At 31.8% G+C, this 17,018-nt stretch overlaps 1 protein-coding gene across 1 annotated transcript in view; it reads left to right on the top strand.

Moving 5' to 3' along the window:
- Positions 1–237: 237 nt before the first annotated feature.
- LOC130894015 (uncharacterized) overlaps positions 238–17,018 on the top strand; it is a 214,097-nt gene continuing 197,316 nt past the window's right edge. The window contains exon 1 of the mRNA XM_057800520.1: positions 238–444. The gene's annotated coding sequence lies outside the window, so the exon portion shown is untranslated. The remainder of the gene's footprint in view (positions 445–17,018) is intronic.

The following is a 17,018-nucleotide window of genomic DNA, read 5'->3' as shown; positions in this document are numbered from 1 at the left end:
TCAAAAGAATAATCAAACTAACGAAGTTTCTAACATTGAAATCCTTTTTTTGCATTTGGCTAGAATAATTCAAACTTTATCTCTCTGTATTAAACTGTGATTTCAATATAAAAGAACTATATTTCAATGATTTATCGACAATTTACTTGAAATTTTCCAAGGTTATTCTGAAGCGCCGTAAACTTGACAACACCGTCATGAATTCTTCTTTTAACTAGCAAATGTCGATGGTTGGAGTATATTCTGTAAGTAGAACGCGCGCGGTCCATACTTGCTCAAGTCAAGTAGGCCGGTCTAGTGAATAGCGTTTGGTACATGTGCGTTTTTTTATCGAAAAAAATAAATCAATCGTCATCTACCAGACGGATTTTCTGCCGGTTTTTTTTGACTGACCTTGGGACTATTTTGTGTCGTACTATATGGATTTTTGTCAAGTTTTGCAAGGTAGGTGGAGAATCATAAAACATAAACATACAGATGTCAACAATATCGATCTCTAATATGATAAGCTCTATAAATAAAGAGAACAACGTGTTTATTTGACGAATCACGTAACGTGAATAATTTATTTTGCGATTTTAATGTTATTTTGACACATGGATACTTCACTGAATCAATTAAAATCTCTCACTTGATCAAATTATGATGCCATAATTGTATAGAAGAATCATATCTTGTTCACCATATATAAGATCATTTTATTGTTATATTTATCCAAATAGATCTATACCTTTCCATGTTTGATTTCTTCGTACTTTTTTCATTTTATTCATTACATTATGAATGAACTGTTTACACCACCACTACACCAACACTCTTAATTAAACTGTCTGCGCGCGTTTCGATAACCAAGTTATCGTCTTCAGAGACTGAAGGTAAACTAAATTTTTTAGTTTACCTTGGGCACGTCGATTTGTATTTTTTATGCTCATTTCAAAACAAAATTATACAGGGTGTGCCAATACCTATAACAATCTCCTATACCTATCTTCAATTATTTCTGAAATATTAGGTAAATTTTATTTTACAAATTCCCTACATTACACTAAAAACCTAATAAAAAGCTAATATTGATTATTTCTTAACAAAGTAAGAAAAAAAATTAATGTCAATATGGGAGAGGTTCAAAATGCTCGCCGCGAACATCTTAGCAACATGCTGATCTTGTATGGAAATGTATTCTATCTTTACTCAACAAATCAAGCGTGTCTGATCTAATCGCATGGGTGATTCGTATTTTCCAGTTAAGGAGCTCGTCTTATATACTTTTGACATGACCCCACGCAAAGAAATCTAATGACGTCAGATCAGAAGAACCTGCGGGACCTTCTATCTCCTTCCATATCCACCGATATGAAAAAAATTTGGTTCAGGTACTGCCGGACATTGATTTGGTAATGGGATACAGCTCCACATTGCTGAAACCATTTTTTTATATATATAAAATCAAACAGTTAATTTTTTTTACACTAGAATAATTCGAGTGGTGCCTGCCGTGTGGAGATGATTTCGGATATTGATCTTGAACGTCTGTAGGTTGTATACGTGCCTTGGTAGCTGATTCCACCGGCTTGGGTCCTGATAAATCTTCTGGGCGTCTGCCGGCGAATTCGGTGTTCATGAGTCATGTCTTATCGACTGAAACAAATTTGTATAATATGTGTAATATTACTCTTATTATTATTGGTATTATCTAGAATCTAGAAGCTAATCCCCCATTTATAATTTCAAGTTTTATCATGGTTTTCTTTGTACATTTCTCTATAATATTGAATTTATCTTGTCTTCCAATTCTTCATACTTTTGATCATTCTTTTCTTTTCTTTTCTTGTTTCATTTGGTATCTGGTATGTTATACTATAATTTCTTTATAGCCTCAAGTTCATCTTTTCTCCTTTCTTTTCATTCCAAGATGGATATTTATATTGTTTTTTCTTTTCTACATAAATTATTAGATACTTTAATTTTGACTTCTTTATGTTTCTAATAAAGTTTTTTAATCATTGTTCCATAAATTGTTCTTCCACTTAGAGAACAGGAGAATTAATAGAGAAAAAACCCAATAAAAATGAACAGAAAAGTGATCAGAATGAAAATATACAAAAGATCCAAGATAATTTGTATTGAGAAACCAATATGATTGTTGATGTAGTGATACATGAAAATAGTAAAACGAGAGAAGAGATTAAAAATTAACAATCTAAATTATGAATATGAAATATTAAATAATGTAGTAAAGTAACACATGGTTATAATAAATGTAAAACAAGAATAACATTTAGTTTTCTAAATTTTAAATCCTATAACCAGGTAGAAATATCTCTCTATAATTTGAATTTGAGGAGTTTCAGTGTTTTCTATAATTATTGTAGATTGACTGAAACTTTATAAATTGTAAATTATGTTATTAAGAAAATAAAGTTTGCTCTAAAAATGCTTTTGTATTCGTAAGAAACAATCCCTTATGATAAATGTGATATAATTTATTGTCGTAAGATATAAAGGTAAGATTTTCTACAACGTCATAGATAGATATTAATTCATAGAGTTTTTAATTTTTCTATGTATAAGAAAGTTTGATACATTTTTGATAGTCTGTAGCTATGCCACGCCGTTTGCATTAATGTCAACTCCACTTAAGCCTCTTATTTTCAAACAAACATCCGTAACATATCGATTTAAGGGGGGTAGATTACAACTGAAATATTAACTAAAACATCATTCTTAATATATATAGAGAGAGGTATAGTTTGCTCTATGCTGTCCAAGTTTCTAGTCAACACTTGATCACCTATAAATCGAACTGCTCTCTTTTGTATTGAGTCGAGCATCTTCAGGATATACTTGTGAGCCGAGCACCAAATGTGCAAGCAGGATTAGAAGCTGTTGCGGGATTTGTACCTGTTAGATGTTAAAGAGGGCTCCAAGTTTTTGTGAAGCTACCTTGGCTAAATCGACCATGGACATATTGTCTCTAATTTCAACACTATCATATTCGCAAGAACTTTAGGTTTGCTGCAGGAGGATATAAGTTTTTCAAAGCTGGAATGACATTATTTATATATATAAAAAAGGGATCTACGATAAGTTTTCCAGCAATTCCTCCCAACCATTAATTTTTTCAGGATATTGGGTATGTTATTCTTCATATAGTGAGGATACTCATTGGATTAACAGTGGCAATTTCGATTATTAACATGATCGTTGTGTGTATATGTGCTCTCCTCAGAAAACTAAACATCTTTTGATTGAATCTCATTATTAACTAACATGGCCCCCATTTGTTCCCAGGAATACGATCTTCTATCGAAATCGTCTTCCATGAGCTCCTGAATTTCTATCATTTCAAAGGAATCCATTTTATTTGCCTTCGATATTTGAAAAATTGATGCGTGGCTAACGTTGAACAGTGGGACTTATCGACCAGAATCATGTGGGTTTTCTTGAAACTCAAGTATAACATCTATTTCTGTATCATCACTTACTGCATTGGTAGCTACTTGTTTATCAGTTGTACATGACCAAGCCCAAGTAAATTCTTTTTTTATTTTGCTAATTGTTCTCTCGGATATAGGCGGCAAATTTGTAATTTTTTCGAGAAATAACCCAGCAATTTCTATTTGTGTCCATGTCTTATTTCCATAATAAATCATTTTTAGAATGGTTATTATGTATAATTCTTTTACATGATGCGTTTTTCTGATATTCTCACATAAAGTTAACGAAATTTATACGGTAATTCAGGCAGATACAAGTTGCTAAGGTTATGTGTTTTAAATGAAAAAAAGTAAAACTTTTTTGTATTTGTATATTCTGTTAAATTTTAACGAAAAGTAACACACTAAACACTAAACATAAGCAATAAAAGTTCATTGACTTTAATATAAAAACAAAATTGAAAGTATCTACAACACTTTCTATGATCTCAGTGCAAATTATTGGCACAACATTTGCCACTGTATTGCAACAGAAATAATTTATTGAAAATGTACTCTTTAGAAAAAATTTAAAACTTTTTATATAAGGTAATCAATTAACTGATCAATAAATAAACTAAACCAGAGATATATGCTCTACATTGCGAGAGACACTCTGTATTTGCTCATAATTTGAAAGTTTTTATTCAGAAGGCTAAACGGTGTTAATGAAATGTCACATGGAAGGTTGTAGAACGTAATACTTCGGCTTTTAAATCAATGAACGTATATTTTAGTTGGTGTACTGCTGTGTCCTGTGATAATGAAATGAAAGATTTCACGCCTTATATTTAATAATTCATTTGGGTAGTCAGTTATCCTTCCGTAAATAACTGAATCATTGAATACTTATACAAATGTATTCGTCGGGGTCTGTTCAAAGTTCAAAAGAAACATGGTTCAATGTGAATGATCGAAGAAATAAGGCTTCTTCAACGAGCATCTCTACTTCATCTGATAACTTCCATAATTACTTTGTGAATGTAGTCAAAAATATATAAAATTTTATGAATTACAATTTTATAAATAACACATGGACACAAATAGAAATTGCTGGGTTATTTCACGAAAAAATTCCAAATTTGCCGCCTTTATCTCAGAGAAAAATTAGCAAAATAAAAAAACAATTTCCGTGGGCTTGGTCATGTAAAACTGATAAACAAGTAGCTACCGATGTAGTAAGTGATGATACAGAAATAGATGTTATACTTGAGTTTCAAGAAAACCCATATTATTCCACCCCACTGTTCAACACTAGCCACGCATCAATTTTTCAAATATTGAAGGCAGATAAAATGGATTCCTTTGAAATGATAGAAATTCAGGAGCTCATAGAAGACGATTTCGATAGGAGATCGTATTTCTGGGGACAAATGGTGGCCATGTTAGTTAATGATGAGATTCAATCAGAAGATGTTTAGTTTTCTGATGACAGCTCATTTATACTCAACAATCATGTTAATTATCGAAATTGCCGCTATTCATCCAATGAGTATTCTCACTATAGGAAGAATAACATACGCAATATCCTGAAAAAGTTAATGGTTGGGAGGAATTGCTGGAAAACTTATCGTAGATCCCTTTTTCATTGTAAAGTGATGAATATTCAGAATTGATCTAAAATAATATCATTCCAGCTTTGAAAAAGTTATATCCTCCTGAAGAAAACCTCCAGTTGAGATTGGAGACAATATGTCCGTGGTCGATTTAGCCAAGGCAGCTTCACAAAAACTTGTAGTCTTCTTTAAGATCGAATAGCTATAAAATTTTACGAGGCCTAGATTCGTCCATTCTTGGAGCAATGCTCGCACATTTGGAGCTCAGCTCCCAAGTATATCCTGAAGATGCTCGACTCAATACAGAAGAAAGCAGTTCGACTTATAAGTGATCAAAAGTTGACTAGAAATTTGGACAGTATAAAGCATATCTATCCCTCTCCCACAAGATGACATGCTTTTTTGAGTTAGAGGATATTAAGAATGATACACTTCATAGGACCATATCTAGTGATCTAGTGATATCAGGATTGCTCTAAGAGAACCTAGTGTCGTTTATAAACAGAAGAAACTAAATAGTGCCTAGTACTAATCCTTGGGGCACTTCACATTCCATTGGCTTGCAAGATGACATCGTTGTATCAATCAACAATTTGTTGATTAAACTATTATTATTAGCATAATCAAATGCCTTAGAAAAATCACATTAAGTGCACAAGAGCACAAAAGGAATCTAGATTTTTAAAAATCATAGACTCTTTGCTTAGACTATATATTGGATATAAACTAACATATTTTGAAACTTTAAACTGCGTGTTCCGAATATCTTCAGATACTTTCTAATTCCGGAAGAATTTTAGTAAATATCTAGACTTTATATCACGGCTGATCTTTTAGTCAGATACTTTCCATCAATCCTTCACGTTTACTATTCTATAGGTTTCTCAATATCTCCACATTCCTTTGATCTTTCTATTTTCAAATGTGTAATTAATTTGTATGATTCATGGATCTTTATTGTACGTAAATGAAACTTTAGCCTTGTCATTTTTTTTCATATGATTCCAATCCCTACACACTCCTTTGATCGAATAATCTCAACGAACCGTAAAATTACACAAGACGGTAACCATGATTTTGCTGTAAAATGCTCGATTAAGATTTTATAGACAAAATATCTGAATCATAGTGGTAACCGGTAGCACAATTAATAAAATCAATTACGTGTTGTATGATGTTGATAAACTCGAGTAAAAACTATATGAAACACTGAACTAAGATCAAATGTATTGGGTATTCAAGTTGTATTTTCTCTATTAGAATTGTTCTTGGGATGTTAAAGCTCACGCCATGGGCCAAGTTTTATTTTAAAAAAACTGGAAGATTCTCAACTTAACATGGTATCATTCATTTCGTCGACCTTCAACAACAATTTATGTGAGCGAAGGTGGTGACATCAAACGAGGACCGTGGAAATCAATTGCAATTGCCAAACGTTAGATGGACATGGTACCCACAACTCAATTAAATTTACATAATTTGAAATTAACTATTTATTCTATATTATCTACATAACTACTGTAAAACTTTTTATTTTTGATCGTTACAAAAATTTATAGTGATATTATTGTTTGAACAAATTGTAAAATTTAAAGGTGTTTTATGGTTTGCAATATTTCTTGACCAGATTGTAGATTTCTTGGTTCGATCCATAATGCTTCTGATTCCACCGAAGCCCGTCGGTGACGGTTCGTTCACTACTCGCAAAATTTCATTCGCAATTTCCATTTCCAGGATTCATCTATATAACTTTTTGCCACTGTAGTCGACTTCCAACCCCGTGTCACTTGAGGGCTGTAATATCGCTACCTGCTCCAACCAGGATTTGCAGATGACATTCGGAAACAGTACCCCTCCAGATTTTGTGAAGTCTATTAGTCTCGGAATTAATCTCTGTTTGATAGCATAAGTTATAGTGGAAGATCTTGATTTTTCCATTTTGGTATCCGATAATTTAATAAGGCCTGCAGATTAAAAAGTTTTGATGTAGTGGATATTTATTTGACATAATTCTTCCTTAACCAGTAATGTTAATTAACAGTAGCTTCACGAATGAATCAATGAAATTGTTCAACGGTCAAGTCAAGTCAAGCTTTCAATTTTTTTGGTATTTAACTATCGGACATGTCATTTTCAGATACTTTGTAATATCCAAATCATTAGCTCTTCTACATAGACTATTAAAAGGTTAAAAAAAAAAAAAGAATTTATTTATTTTTCTTTCCGGTATTTCATGAACTGATTATAGCAGATTCATGATTGAAAGTAGTATTATTTAATAGAATACAGTCCGTTAAAAATATCGACAATGATAAATTAGATTTATCTAATAATACTAGATATTTACCTTCTAATTTTAGTTTTAAGAATATCAATGATTCTCATTCGTTTTCAGTTGTAACGACATAGGTTTACTAAAAACATTGAGCAGTTGTCTGCTTGGTGATCAAAAGGTTATCGTTGCCGACAACGTAGCGTGTACTGTTATAATACTGTTTCTATCTATTAGTTACTTATAAATAAAACATTTTTCTATATATAAATCGTCAAAACGACCAACACTTTCAAATCATTTTTGTTGTATTGTGATATTTTTTGCCCATGATAAGAAACCAGAAATATCGATTAAGTTGAAACATATACAGATTGTCCCAAAAAACAGAAATTAAGAATTAAAAATATTCTAAAATACCAGTGATGCCATAATTTTTGTTTATTTTAGGAGAAATATTGTCTTATCAATAGAATAATAATATCCTGTTTTCTCATTATCTGGTTTCACCATTCGTTTTCACTTTAATCATCCTGGTATAATACTTTTCGATCATTCGAATGACTACAATATTTGTAAGATTAATTTGTTTGTAATTGAACAACCAAGCTCTTTTGTTGATTGTATTAACAATCTCAAAATGTTTTGATTGACATCTCCATCAAAATTGAGACCAAGCTTAAGGCAAAGTACTTAAGTAGAAGTCTAAGGTCGACAGATACTTTATAAATATCACATCAATAACCTTATTTGGAAGATAAAAAATTAATCATGTAATCCAATCAGCTACTATTGAAATGTGTAAAAACAGGAAGAAAGGATTATTACGTATTGTAACCTAAAAAGGAACATTATTCAAAAGTCGTGATGGAGATGTTTAGTACTGAGTAGATAGATTTTTTTTTCGTTAATTTTTGTGTATAAATGAGATCATTTCAAGGTTTTATTGAGAATTGTTCAAGGTATCCATTTTGATTGATACTTTTATAATTCGCATTTCACGTCCCAACAATAAATATTTCATTTTGTTTGATTAGATATAATTTGTTGTCTATTGAAATAAACAAACAACGGATGTAAATTAACCACAAACTTGAGAAAATAATAAAAATAGATCTGACTGCAAAAAGCAATGTTCAACGGGACCATGATTTTCGACATGGATTGAGCCAATATCAGTGTGCCGATCAAATCGATTCGACGTTTGGTGTTGAAGCACCATCTCGATCTACTGCTGGTTTGCCGAATTCAATCGTGGTCGCACTCCACTACAGGAGAGGTCGTCCAAAATCGGCTGTTGTGCCAGAAAACATTGATCCTGTGCTTAAACTGATATTGCAAGATCGTCATGACACATACAGCGACCTTGAGACATTTGGATGTTAAAAATATTTGTTCGCGTTGGATACCGTATAATTTAACAATCACTCAAAAAAGCTCTTGTGGATTTGTGCAAATATGATAAAAAAATTCAATCGCGGTGCTCCAAAAAAAGTCTATAAGATTGTGACAGGCTAGGAATCATGGATCTATGCATATAAGACAAGCTAAATCCAACAAAAGATGTTGCGAACGAACCAGCAAATGGTCGTCTATTTTTTCGACACTAACTAACTAGAAATTATAGCAACGTAAAACGGTAAATTCTTAATGGTAGACCAGAAGTGTTCGAAAAAACGCAACAAACTCACCACAAATATAACAAAAACTGTCAGCAGAGTTTTTACAACAGCGATTAGGCATTGCACTGAGCACATGTACATACAGGAAACGGAAACTTAAATCTGAAGTTAGGTTGACACTAAACTAAACATCAGCTGTTTAGCATGTGTTGCAGCAGTACTACCAACATTATCTTCGTTCATTAAATGCCCCTATATAGGTATGGAGTCGGTCTTGGTTCATTAGGCCTATTTTTTCAATTTTATTGTAACTAAAAAAAAGCTGCTAAATTTTAAAAATGTTGCTTGACTTCATAAATGTAACTATAAAGTTTTTTCATCGTTGGCCTTTGTTATTTAATAAATAAAGTAAAAATTGAAAGCCGACATTACTTATGAGATTCCCTGTATACATAGCACTTATTCAACGTTGGATCTTCTAATAGGTTGAGGGAGTAAGGTAGAACATTCAACCTCATTATCAAAATTGTAGGAAATATTATGCATAATAACTTTATATACAAGTAGATCCCATTTTTAACGCTTTTTAACGAAAATAATTTTTCAAATTTTTCTCTCGATTTTCCATTAAAAAATTTATGTCAGCTTTTGTCATGAATTGAGTGAAGATAGCCAGACAACTTGAGAAAAAATGTTTCAATATGATCATAAGACAAAAGTGGAGAAAGTAAATTTGACTTCGTTAGCTTCTTTCACACCATGATGCCGTATCACCATGATAGAAGAATAATTGTCCTTCTCATACATATGTATTGATTGGTGCAATGACATTAAAAAACTGTATTCTATCACAGATTCGACTCAATAACCCAACGAGTCAATCAAGTACACAAAATTCCTTCTGTCAGTACCTAGCGGACTTTGTTTAGTTATCTTCTGATGATCTCTATTGTTACTGAACGGTTAGGCTACAATGGGCAACTTTCTTTGAAGAAGGTATCGAAAAGCTTGTCCAGAGATATGACAAATGTCTTAATATCTTCGGTGATTATGTCGAAAAGTAACCAATAATAATGAAATTATTATTTCGTAAGGACTTGCCTTTTATTTATAGCCTATCGGAGGTTGAAAAAAAACTGTCCTCGTATTATCATGATGCAATTCGCGAAAAATTTGGTGTAACTGTACGTCTATCGTCAAGCTTATAACTCGACCAGTGTAGCTTAAGACTTGAGTTTTGGATGCGCGATAGTCATGCGGATCAAAATATGTCGAGAGCTCATTTTGTGCCAGTAAGCACACCTCGTAGCTATTCCAGTACCGTGGCAAAAATTTCGGCGTAAAATTATTCATTTTTCTTGTATTCTTATACATTTTATTCAACATGGAGTTTAGAAGTAAATTCAAAAATAAAGTTTTGTGTGGTCAGAGTCGGGAACTAGTAGCAATCTCCTAGAATTCATGAAACAGGAAGCGTCAAGGCAGGAAGTTAGCGAAACGCGTCACAAACTAATATTGAGCTTTAGTTCATATTAAATAGAGATTTAAACAAATTATTATTAAAAATACTTAGTGGCTACTCAGCTTTCAAGCCCATTACCAGATGCAACCTGATATATGAAAAAATATGCACATTTATATTCCTTGTTGGCTCCATCCCCAAATAGACAGGGAGCTGTCTACAAAAAACAGGGTCGATAAGGTGCGCGCCATTTCAACTTGCAAATTTACGGACATAACTTAGTACATCACCAAACGCCACATCTTAAGGTCAGCACAGATCAGATATGAAAATGCCAGCCGATTTTCCCGAACGAAAAAATTGGCTGAAAAACCTCATAACGTGCGCGGGTGAAACTTTTTTATAAGGTTTTTGGGGTCTCAACTAAGAGCGGAGCAAGTAGTTTCGCGGGCCGGAAAACTTCTGATAAAAATCGAAGAAAATCGGCGTATATTTGAATATTTTTCGTATTCGGCTTAATGGAAAATTATTTTTGATGTCTCTAGTCAAAATATCTGTTTGAGCTACTCGAAATAAAAAAAAATCACAGGATATAATGAAAACTCGCTAAAATATAATCGCAAAATAAAAATAGTTTATGATAAAATGTTATTTGATTCGAAAACTACTAATATTTTTTTATTTGTCAAAATCAAATGCGCGCTTAGATAAATAAATATTTTAACGCATTTTTGCAATGATAGAGGCGAGCGCCGAGATTATCATCTTGCCTCGACGTTTCTAAAATTTTCTTGGGGTACCACGAGCCGTTACTCAATACTCAAATAGTATATCTATTCCCAGAAGTTTTAAAAAAATTGATAAAAATCAATTGTTAATTGGCGCAGTAAATGAATTAAAAAAATTAGAAGCCCGTTTTTTTCGTTGTTGGCTCAAGTAGGTGGAAAATGAGTAAGTGCTATAAAATCACACGCGCGATAAAAAATGATTATATTTCAGCAAGTTTTCATTGTATCCTGATGATTTTTTTTGTAATTTCGGGTAGCTCAAACAGATATTTTGAATGGACACTTCATAAATAATTTTCCATTAAGCCGAATACGAAAAATTTTCATTTCAAATATACGCCCTGTAAAACTTCTTGCGCTATCACACTGCTCTTAGTTGAGACCCCAAAAACCTAATAAAAAAGTTTCGCGCACGTTATAAAGTTTTCCAGATGAGTTTTCCGGCACTTTTGATCACTTCTTACGAGGGCTTTCCGGCATGCAAAACTTATTTGAGGCTTAAATCGCACGTATCGAAAGGGTTTCGCGTTTTCAGATGAGTTTTGCTCTTTGCTCATACTCTCACTCTCTTAATGTCATCAGCAGTAATTAAAGAAGTGGTATTCAAAAATGATGTTTTGTCAGCGTTATCTCTTTTAGTTCCGTGGCGTCACAAAATATTCATACAAGTGTTAGATTCGTTTTGTTCTATTTAAAACTATATACTAATTTTCAATTCTCGTCTACATTAACGAGCAATAATTTTAAGAACGTAAATAGATGTCGAATATGTTTCTGATGTAAGATAGCCAAAGAATAATTTTATAAATGTAGTGAACGCATTTTTGATCTTTATCTTAAAACTTGACTTTAAATCTGATAAATAGTAGAGGTAAATATAACTACATTCTGAAATACAAGCTATTGGACGTTTATACGATGCATTGTTGCCAATAATTGGATCGAACTAGATCTTTCTATAGCTAGAACGTACTTGAGGATTTCCGATTGCTCAATATGGTTACATTCGTCTTTTATATAAATCAATGATTCAGTAGGATTTTGGATTGATGAAATAAAGATACAGATAAAATTTTACAGCTCTATGTTTTAGAGGCTCATAACTTTGAGACGTCGCAGTGCGCACTAAAGGAGCTGTAGAGGCTGTACGGGGACAGATTGAAAAATATATCAAGCAATTCTTCGGCATTTTCAGCACCTGGGGTTGTATTTTTCAACTTTATGGAAGGTTTTACGGATGGATATGGACAAAGTGTTCAAGATTCATCTTGTACATGAACTGAAGCCGAAGTACTCTCGAATGCACCGACAATTCAGTCAATGTGGTGAATCATGGATGGAATGAGAATTGAACAATGGAGAGCTAGGTTTTGTCGCTATGACCCAGAAAGCAGAATATGAGGAAATTTTGAGCATCGTTTCTTGCTCTTGTGAAAGATTGTGGCAACAGGTACGGATGCCGACGACGAAGAAGAAGAGGAAGAGGAAAAAGATCTGGAAGATGCTTAAATAAACAAATAATTGTTTAAGAATATAAAAATATATCTTCGTAATTTGTCATTTTCTCTATTACCTTTTCGCTCTTGTGTCCACTCAACAGTAGGATCCAATTCAGCATGCCAGAAAGCCCACTGAACCACCCCCGTACAACACCGGCGATTTTAGTTAAATGATTGTTTGAGAAATTGTGCAACTGTAAAATACCACTTACACTTTATTGCACCAGAATGCATATCTGCATACTCGTATCTTGTATTCAACATATTGAAAAAAAAGTCAGTCAAAAAAAATATTGGTCAAACTTACCAAATACTTGATTCCAAAAGTATTTAATAATTTGCTATAAACCTAGGAAAATATTTAGTTCAAAATCAAGTCTCATTAAGCAAATTCAAATAAAAAACTCTCTTTAGTATCCCGTGCGAAGAAATAAACTGCTTGGTAAACATTTGGAACTAGCTCATTTTTATAGTGTTGTGAATTAAATGATGTTTTTATAATTATTTAATTATTAAATTAATGATTTAAAGTTGTAAGGTATTGTGACTCGTGTTATGTGTGTTTGTATAGCAGATCTTATAAATCTCAACGTGAAGTTAATATTTTTGGGAAGACGAGTGTTTCTGGGTGCATTGAGAATGGAAATATTTCCAAAAAAAAAGTGTCTTCATCATTTGTGAAAGTCTAGGTTCCTTCAGTTCACATTCACTTAGATAGTTAGATACTTCAACGGAATCTAACTCTAATTCTTCACATTACCCGATATAATAATGTTAATTTTTATTTTATTAAGTGTCCTCTTGAGATATTCTTGAGAATCTAGTCAACTCCAGGTCATCTATCTACTCGGTGATCTTTCTAGTGGCCTTCGTGTGTTTTGTTCCTGGTTTTTTTGTCTATTTCGTCTATGTGCTTTCTAGCTACCTTTTCACTTGATCCTTCCAACTTTGCTTACATTCTCTAGCCCTATCCCACCATATCTTCAACTCCTTGTTTTTCTCTAATAATCTGACTTCTCATTCTATATCTAAAGCTTATTGTTTCAGTTGTTCTTTTCGTTTTCACCTGTGTCGTCCTCATTATTTTTTGTCGTTGGTGTTTCCATTGCATAAGTTCATAGGCTCCTTGATGATTTTGTCATTTTTTTTCTATTATATCTTGATATTGCTATTCAAAGATAGATGGGCTTCATTGTTTGTTGTATTATGTTGTTGTCGATAGTTAGTTCACATCTAAGTGGATCTTTGGCTATAACTATTGATGTAGTCTTCTTTCTCACTGGTACTATAACACTCGCATAACAACACGTTTAATGATCGATCTCCCTGGAACCTGCATCGATAACATGGAATATTCTAGTACCTAGGTTGTTTCTTTGTCTTATCCCGGTCATAATTTGTACTTCTTTCGGAGTCCTACGCAGATTCCCGGTGTTCAGCTCTTTAATCATATTTTGATATTTGTGCTCTTCTCTAGAATATCTAATACTCGCAATTGTGCTTCATCAAAGGCTTTAGTGAGTTCAACAAATCATGAAAACATTTGCTTATTGAACTAAATTGATTTTTTTTATCAATATCGCGTCGATCTGTTCTGTATGAACACCTGTTGATTTTCCGACGTTGGATTTTTGTGAAATGGTTTGACATTGAGCTTAAGAAATTGATGTTTCTGAAATTATCGGAATTCCAATTAAACGATATGAAAAAGATATTTTAGTATTCTTGAATAAAGTGAAGAATTTCTTCTTTAGTTTTTCTCCTAAATACTTAATCAACTTTTATATTATCAATACCATTTGATTCTCAAACTTAATATTCAAATTAACTTATTTATAGACGTTCGTCACATGTAAATTTGATAGCTCTCAATGCAAAAATGTTTTAAGATCAGAACCAATTTGAAGAAAATGAAAGATGATCCGTTTATATGAAGAACTTGTAGCCTTCGTCTATATCCTACATAATTATATTGCTGAGAGCTGCTTAAAATCTTTTTGCCATCAAATGTGATAAATAAATTTATGATTACACTGTCTTACCACTTTATCTTGATGCCTAGAGGCTCTAACCGTCAGACTCTCGCATCATATTTGCACAATCGAAATTAATCATTGAAAAAGGGTAGACAATAAATATTTAATGCCTTCGAGTCTCTCCTATTGCATCAAACACTTAGTAGCACGGAGGTAATTGCTAAATTGCATAGCATATATATATATTCAATGTCAATATTTTCCATAGTTTTACAAAATAGTCTCGTGAGTGCGAATGTGAAACAAGAGCTTGATTGTGACCTTCACTAAATTTATTATAAGCACACAATTACAGATTAAACTTCTGGAAATTAATTTACGAATATGTATAAACGACTTTATAATTGAAAACTTTTCTAATATAAACATACATGTCTGACTTTTTTCTATTAATTAAAAAAAATTTGAAATTCCCGCTTAGAAACTTCAAACTGTCGCATTATCGTGATTCACATAAACACAAAAACGTTTCAAATATACAAGCGTTTTAAAGGAAAAATCATGGCTAAGAAAAAAATTATATATATTATATTTAAAAAATATTTGAAGAGCTTTGAAAACACTGGTTGAAACTTTTTTTAGTAACACAAGAATGAATTGCATATTGTGAAAAAATATTTACAAAGAAAATATGAAAAAAAAAAAAATAATTGTAAACACGAAGTATATTTTTCGCTTTTCGAAAATTATTTTTAAAAAATTTATTTTACATAAAATTAATATTCAAAATTATTAAATTATCTCTTCCTTATTCAAAGTTTGATAAGGATAGATAATAACAGGAGTAAAAATAGGAACTTGTAGAGCTCGTGGATTTAGTGCTGAGGTACTGAAGTACTTAGCCCGAACTTTTATCGCACTTTGCGTAAAACTCGCGACCGCACTATCCTACTGTGACTGCGCCAATTATAATTTTCGCTTTTCGAAAATAATTTTTAAAAAATTTATTTTACATAAAATTACAATATTTTTATGTAGTTGAATGAATATAATTAATCTCAAGAGCGAACTAACTATAAACATTGTTAAGTTGTTTACAATAAGTCTTATTTATAATAAAATAAATGATGATAAAGTATTTACGATATTTGATACAATTGCGTTTTTATAAAATGTCCAAGAATTTTCTACATGTAACTCTCGTAAGGTTTTTAAGTTATATTTTTATAGAACCATATTCATTGGTGAAATATTTAATATTTATTGAAAACATTATTTCACGTTTTTAAATGGTATATATTGACAATATTTAAAATTTACATTTGATAAACATGCCTCAAATCTATTAAAAGCAAAAACTTTGAAAATCATCACTTTAAATATCAATTAGCTTTACTTTTTTCTTTGATGGGGGGTTGCACTTTCTCTTTTTAAAAAACAACAATAATCCATTTCCATTGTAGTAGTATCTTGTAACATACACCTTTCAACATGTTCATCACTGACAGCTCACAAATTTTCGGAGAGAGAAGGTTATAAATTCGATTCCTTCTTAAGCACATTATAAATCGTTCCATAATTAATAATTTAATAACTATATTATAATGTTATATCAATTGTAAATGTAAGACTTAATTCTCAAGCTCAGAATTATTCTTAAATAGGTATGAAAACATTATTTTAAATTTGGCAATGCTGCGCAGACAATTCATTGTCAATCGAGACATATTTCTCGTATCGGTGGTTCTCGGTCGATTGCCCTTCAAGTACCCTAAATGGGCAGGCCTTGACAACTCAACTGCTCTCCACTTTTTCATTCGTTTTTATTTTCAAAGGTACTCATGTCGAATATAACAATTGATTGTATGACGTCATCTTTTTGGTTCCTGACAACTTCGAGTTATTTGATTACGATCTTGATTGCTGGTAGTGTTAAAAGACCTTCTAGGTTGATGTATTATTATATTATATAACAACAGATTTTTTAAAATGACGGAAAAATGTGAAGGGTATATTAAAAAAAACCTGTCAGTCGAATTTGTCAAGGAAACTAAATAATTATGGCACTTGGCATAGTGGTTCTTTAATAATACAGTTTGTTCATTGATAGAGTACAAATTTGAAGGTTGAAAAAATTCTATCACATGATATCTCTTTCCCAATTTCAACTCGTTCGATGAATATATATATATATCCTCTGTTTTAAAACTAGTTTTTTTGATAATTATTTATAGATAACGTTTCGACTTTTTTTAAAGTCTTTTTCAAAATATTTTGATTTTTGGTCGAAACGTCAAAATTTTTTTTTTTTAAATTATTGAAAAAAAAACTAATTTTAAAGCAGAAGAGACCTGAAATCAAGAACAT

Source organism: Diorhabda carinulata, chromosome 5, assembly GCF_026250575.1.
Source record: "Diorhabda carinulata isolate Delta chromosome 5, icDioCari1.1, whole genome shotgun sequence".
Taxonomy (NCBI): domain Eukaryota; kingdom Metazoa; phylum Arthropoda; class Insecta; order Coleoptera; family Chrysomelidae; genus Diorhabda; species Diorhabda carinulata.
This window is presented reverse-complemented; position numbering and strand designations above follow the sequence as displayed.